A 6,586-nucleotide genomic window follows, 5' to 3' on the forward strand; every position below is an offset into this window, starting at 1 on the left:
TGAAAAGGGATTATTGCTTGCTGCCTGATAGCTAAAAGACATCTTAATCTACATGTTATTGCCTCCTACTGGCCAAACACCTAAACAGCCGTAGGCTAATTCCCCCATTCTGACAATGGACTCTGTACCAAACCCTGACCCTTTGAAGTGTATATCCCTGCCTTGCCTCAGGACAAATTGTGTTAATAAAAAGCATGGGGTCCTGGGGATGGAGAGAACCTAAGACCTTAGACTTATGATCTTGGATCCTAGCTCCTTTAGCTAAGCTCCTCTGACCCCCAAATGACTTCCAAAATTACATTTCATCTCCGGATTCTTTATTAGTCTCTGGATCCCTATGTCATCTACGCACCCTTCTTGATGCTGGGACAAGAACCCCAGCATATATGCATACAGACAATAGGGTGGTGAAGGCCTAAGGCGAGGATCCATCATCTATGGGCACAGACAATAGGGTGGTGAAGGCCTAAGGCGAGGCAGGAACTGGGTGGAGGGAGGCAATGGGGGGAAAAAAGAGGGACATCTGTAATAGTCTTTACAATAAAGATTTTTGAAAAACAGTATTATGTGCTGGCTTGACATCCAGTGAAACTTACAATAAAGATTTTTGAAAAACACTCAGTATTATGTGCTGGCTTGACATCCAGTGAAACCAAGAGTCTAACCTCAACTTCCCATCTCTACTCTGCCCCAAAAGAAAAGAACCCCTTGCAAATGTCCCTTACATGGACCAGGTACAGCTGCGGCTTATTCCACCTGTGTTTCCATTTCTAGCCAGTCTGTGACATTGTTCAAACAAGCCAATCACATTCCTCCCATGGAAACCAGGGACCACCTCCCCTCGTGTTACTACAAAGCCTGCCTTCTACATCCCATTGGTCCCCCCACCCCATCGGCTCCCCGCCCCTGAGTGCACCCCAGGTGGTCTGGCAGCATGCATGTCTCCTCTGGGCAATGACTGCTAAGCCTCTGTCCACACCATCTGTCCACAGCCTGGTGCTGTGCATTCAGCCATCCCCACTCCCTAGGGAGGGACTCTGTCCCTCACCAACAGGGGAACAAGGAGGTGATTAAAATGACACATTTCATAATTGACAATAAGAATGAGTATATATCTATACTCATCTACTCTTCCTTTCTCTTCTTTCATGTGCATAATGTTGATGTTAATAGCAACTTCCCACCTACAACATAAATTATGTCTACCTTACCTTAACTATGAACATTCTAAAACTTCTGCCACAGCCATTAAATAATGAATGCTTTACCGCGACACTTTCAGCCTAGACACTCCAGGGTTTAGAGATGTATTTATAGGGATCCCCAGGGAACTGTAATTTATCACATCACATGCCAGTTTGTCTCCATAACCCCCAACCACACTCAATCTTCTCTGAGCAGAGGTGTGACAATCACCACCAAGCCATCTTCCAGGGAGGTCAGGGGTCCTCCCAACACTGGAAACGTCTGGAAATATGTCCAGCTGACCCATGTCCTGGGGTCCGTGCAGACTCAACAGCACGGGGTCTGTTCCCAAGACCACCAAACCCTCTGGGTTCCCAAGAAAACAGGTGAATGACTAAAATCCATTCACAGCAGCACCTACCACAGTGAATCCTACCAAAGCTGACTTAGTCCTTTCTTTCTACTCCTCGTATTTAAACAAACACGTACTGCAGACCTGCTATTTAGCAAGCACTGTCCCAGATCCCAAGGATCCCGTGTTGTGTGGTACTGTTCTTCTCTGGCTCATAGTCGTGGGCGACACAGCAAAAGAAGCAGTTAAGATTCTATAGGAAACAGGAGATGGATGGATAAACAGTGTGAAACAGCCACACAATGGAATATTATCTATATATATATATACAAGAGGCCCAGTGCATGAAATTCATGCATGGGTAGGGTCCCTAGGCCTGGCCGGCGATCAGGGCCGATTGGGGCCTTCCGGCTGCTGGCTGGGGCCTCCCTTCCCCAGCTGCCGGCTGCCAGCTGGGGCCTTCCTTCATTCCACGCTGCCCCCCTGGTGGTCAGTGCACGTCATAGCAAGTGACAGAACTCACGGTCTCCTGGTCGAACTCCTGCAGGGGCACTTTGTATATTAGACTTTTATATAGAGGGAAGATATAAAAGCCTAAGCGACTGAACGACTGAACGGCCAGTCAACCGGTCACTATGATGCGCACTGACTACCAGGGGGCAGAAGCTCAACGCAGGAGCTGCCTCCTGGTGGTCAATGCACTCCCACAGCAGGAGCACTGCTCAGCTGACCAATGGAAGCCAGATGCCAGGCTCACAGCTGGCAAGCACAGCTGCGGTGGCACGAGCCTCTCCCGCCTCCACAGCAGTGCTACCGAGCAGCCACAAATAAAAAAAAGAGGAGCTGTAGGGCCACAGAATGGCATGGAGGACCCTTAAATACAAATTACTAAGTGAAAGGAGCCAGTCTGAAAAGGCTACATTGGCTCGGGCTCCTCCCCAGCCACCTGCCTTTCGCGCACTACAACATCCCCTGAGGGGTCCCGGATTAGAGAGAGTACATGCCAGGCTGAGGGACCCCACCAGTGCACAAATCCAGGCCTCTAGTTCACAAATAAAAAGAAAGAAGCTGTAGGGCCACAGAATGGCATGGAGGACCCTTAAATACAAATTACTAAGTGAAAGGAGCCAGTCTGAAAAGGCTACATCCGCTAAGATTCCAACTACTTGATATTCTGGAAAAGGTGAAAAAGGCAGAACTATGGAGATAGTAGAAAGATCAGTGGTTACCTGGGGTTGGGGGAGGGAGGGATGAAGATGTGAGCACAGAGGACGTTTATGGCCCCGAAACCCTTTTGTATGATGCTATAACGGTGGATACATGACATTATGCATTCATCAAAACTCACAGAATGTACAACAGCCAGGGTGAACCTTAAGGTAAACCACAGACCAGGGGTCCTCAAACTTTTTGAACAGGGGGCCAGTTCACTGTCCCTTAGACCGTTGGAGGGCCGGACTATAGTATAAAAAAAAACTATGAACAAATTCCTATGCACACTGCACATACCTTATTTTGAAGTAAAAAAACAAAACGGGAACAAACACAATATTTGTATTTGCATGTGGCCCGCAGGCTATAGTTTGAGGACCCCTGCCATAGACTTTAGTTCATGATAACGTATCAATATTGGCTCATCCATTGTAACAAATGGGCCATCCCAATGGGAGATGTTTGTTGATGATAGGAGAACTCTGTGTAATGTAAAAGAGTATCTGGGAAATATCTGTACTATTTGTTCAATTTTTCTGTAAACCTAAAACTGTTCTAAAAAAAGAATATTAATTTAAATTTTTAAAAGTATATAGGAAAGTCCAGTTTGAGCACCAATTCTGATGTTAACAATTAACCAGTAATGACTGCTCAATGTTTTACATACATATTGGCACTTAATCCTCACAGCAGCCTGTTACTATGCCCATTTTACAGATGGTGAAACTGAGGTGGTGAAGTTAAATTGTTTGCCTAAATCTACAAAATTTGTTATTGGTAGGCTAGAGTCTTTTATATTCCAGAACCTAGGTCCTCAAAACACTCTAAGCATCTTTTCCCTAGGGAATGCCACATAAATGCTATCAAAGGAGGAAAGATTCACCCTGCTTTGGGGAGGGTGGAATCCTTGAATTCTTGCTGTGTTAGGGGCACTAATGTTATTTAGACAAAGAGGACTGGACGCCTAGACCAGTGGTCGGCAAACTGCAGCTCGCGAGCCACATACAGCTCTTTGGCCCCTTGAGTGTGGCCACGAAGTTTCAATCGCACTGTAAGTGCGCGCCCACACGTGGTATTTTGTGGAAGAGCCACACTCAAGGGGCCGCAGTTTGCCGACCACTGGCCTAGGCGTCCAGTCCACAGTATTCACTCCCCAGGATAAAATAGATCAGGCCTGAGCTGCACATTCACAGGTAATTACGAAGCAATGACCCACTAAACCGAATCCATTACCAGTCATTGTTGATCTGGACAAAGAGAGAAGGGTTTTCTTAAGGTAACAATAATTTACAAGCAATGATCACTTTAAATAAAGGATTGTACAAATTCAATGACTCAAAGCTAATCTTCAGACCCTCTGCTATGACACCCCCGAGGCTGTCATTACTCTTCCCAGTGGAGCCTGTACCAATATCTGACCTCTACATAATGAACCAGCCCCAAGTAATTCTATTCCAGTAGCCTCACCAATCCAAAATGAACTTAAGATGCCAACCACCTAGCAGTACGGAAGGATTGTGTCTGCACAAAGATGCATGCCAAAGAGTGCCACAGGCACCCCAGCAGCCGTTCAGGGCAAAGGGGCTAAAGCCAATGAATGACTCAAAGCTAATCTTCAGACCTCTTGCTGTAACACCTCTGAGGCTGTCATTTGCTCCCAATTTAAGACAAATCATGATTTGGTCTAAAGTAGTAGTTTAATTTTTATCAAAATCTCAACACACACTGCATAACTGCTACTTAGCATTATTCCAAATTAGAAGTATTTCCCTTAAAAGGTTCCCCAGTAATATTTAATGGTCTGAGTTTGGCAATATCTTTTTTTATTGGGGGCGGGGGGGAGTAAAGCATAAAATATTTATCTGGTTAAAACTTCTATTGTGCCAAGCCATAAACCTCAGTAAAATTAGTAATGACACTGAGTGTGGATTAAAGCATCAGAAGGGTTTTGATTCCACACAACAGCTATCAGGGTAAGGACTTGCTATAAACTGTCATTAAACATATCTTGATAAATTAGTAAGAAATCATCAGACCATAGAGCTTATGTCTTTGGAAATATGAATGCTCTCCTAAGATGAGAAAATTTGAAGTAGGTTCTCGACAGTGTTTATGACTCAGGCCTTGGTGCCTGGAGGCTGTCTTCAGTCTGCACATGTGATGAAATCCATATTTACATCAAATAGACGAGCTTCAGCAAATCAGGGCAGTGGCATTCATGGGGCCAGTTTAACTTGCAATTTAAATGAAAAACTCAAATGCGTGCATTGACTTAAAGTGCCAGCCTTGGTAGCAAAGGGCTTTCCAGGTTGCCAAGTGCCACCAAGTGCAAAAACATAATGCCTTTAAAACGTTTTCAGCAGAAGATGGAGGGAAAGAAATTATACTCTTAAAAATGTTTTAGAATCCACAGATTCATAGCGGGGGGGAACAAATTAAAATATATTTGCAAACAGATAAGAAAAGAATTTTTTGCAGAGCCACACTATTTTGCTACTATTCAAACAATATGCTACTACTCAAGCAATATCCACCTCAATGTTTACAATAATATAATATACTAGAGGCCCGGGGAATGGGATTCATGCACTGGTGGGGGGCATGGCCTGCAGGGATCGGCCTACTGTGGGAGCTCCACTCATCCCAGTCAGCCGAGCAGCTGTGGACACGCCCACTGTGGGAGCAGCTGCTCACGCCAGTCAGCCAAGCCGCACTAGCACTGTGGGAGCACACTGACCACCAGGAAGCAGCTCCTACATTGAGCATTTGTCCCCTGGTGGTCAGTGCACATCATAGCGACTGGTTGACTGGTTGTTCTGGTTATTGTGCCATTCGATCACTGGGCTTTTATTATATAGGATTAGGAATTAGTCTTTCATCTTTAGTGTAAGATTGAGAATTAAATCACATAACGGAATAAAAATCATTGTCAAGTGAATTTAGAAGCAGTGCTATTTATCAGAAAATTAATGATTCATATCACCTTCTCTAAACATATAGGTACATTCATAATCATATAGACGTGGATACACAGACATACATTTTTTTCTCTTTGTTCACAAATAAGAAAAAATTATACGATTTATCTGGTTCCTTCTTGCACAGTCCTTTTAATTTCTGGCATGTATTTTCATCTGAAACAGTAGCAAAGCGCTTGCAAACACACCTGAAATGCTGATACCTTGAACAGCCTGTGTGGAGGCACTGTCAGTGGGCAGCGCCCTCTGCTGGCCAATTTATTAAACACTGCATTAAAGACCCAGAGTGTTAAAGTTACAGTATAAAGACAAAACCTACTAAGATTTTTTTGGTATTAGAGTTCTAATTCCAGAAAGTCTGTCTTCATTGCTGCAATTCCTTTACTACACAAAGGTTTGCCTTTACTCAATAAAACAGGCCTCATGCACAAAGAAATATCCACTGCAAAAAAAAAAATAGGACATATTTAAAGAATTCGACTTCATATGTCCACTTCAGGTCAAAGTCACATCACCTGCACCCTCCTTCTCAGTGTACTTCCTCGGTGTTCTCATAGCCACTCTGCGGTGGCACGAACCACTTGTACTGCAATCTCTCAGCTTGTATCATCTCCGCTGGAACTGTGAGCTCACCCACGGCATGGGCTCAAGTGGCCGACCTTTGAAACCTCGAATATTATATACATTCAGTAAGTGCCTACTTTTTCAAAAGCTGCAGAATAAACCATAGGGCCAGAATGCAGTGCTGCACTAAGCTTCCTGGCGATGACTATAGAAAGTTGTCCTGAGTCAAGGGGCATGTGCTCTTTAATCATAAGGGGTGACAAAGCACACAGTCTGTGCAGCACACAAGCCTGTG

This window comes from Myotis davidii, unplaced genomic scaffold (assembly GCF_000327345.1).
Source record: "Myotis davidii unplaced genomic scaffold, ASM32734v1 scaffold96, whole genome shotgun sequence".
Lineage (NCBI taxonomy): Eukaryota > Metazoa > Chordata > Mammalia > Chiroptera > Vespertilionidae > Myotis > Myotis davidii.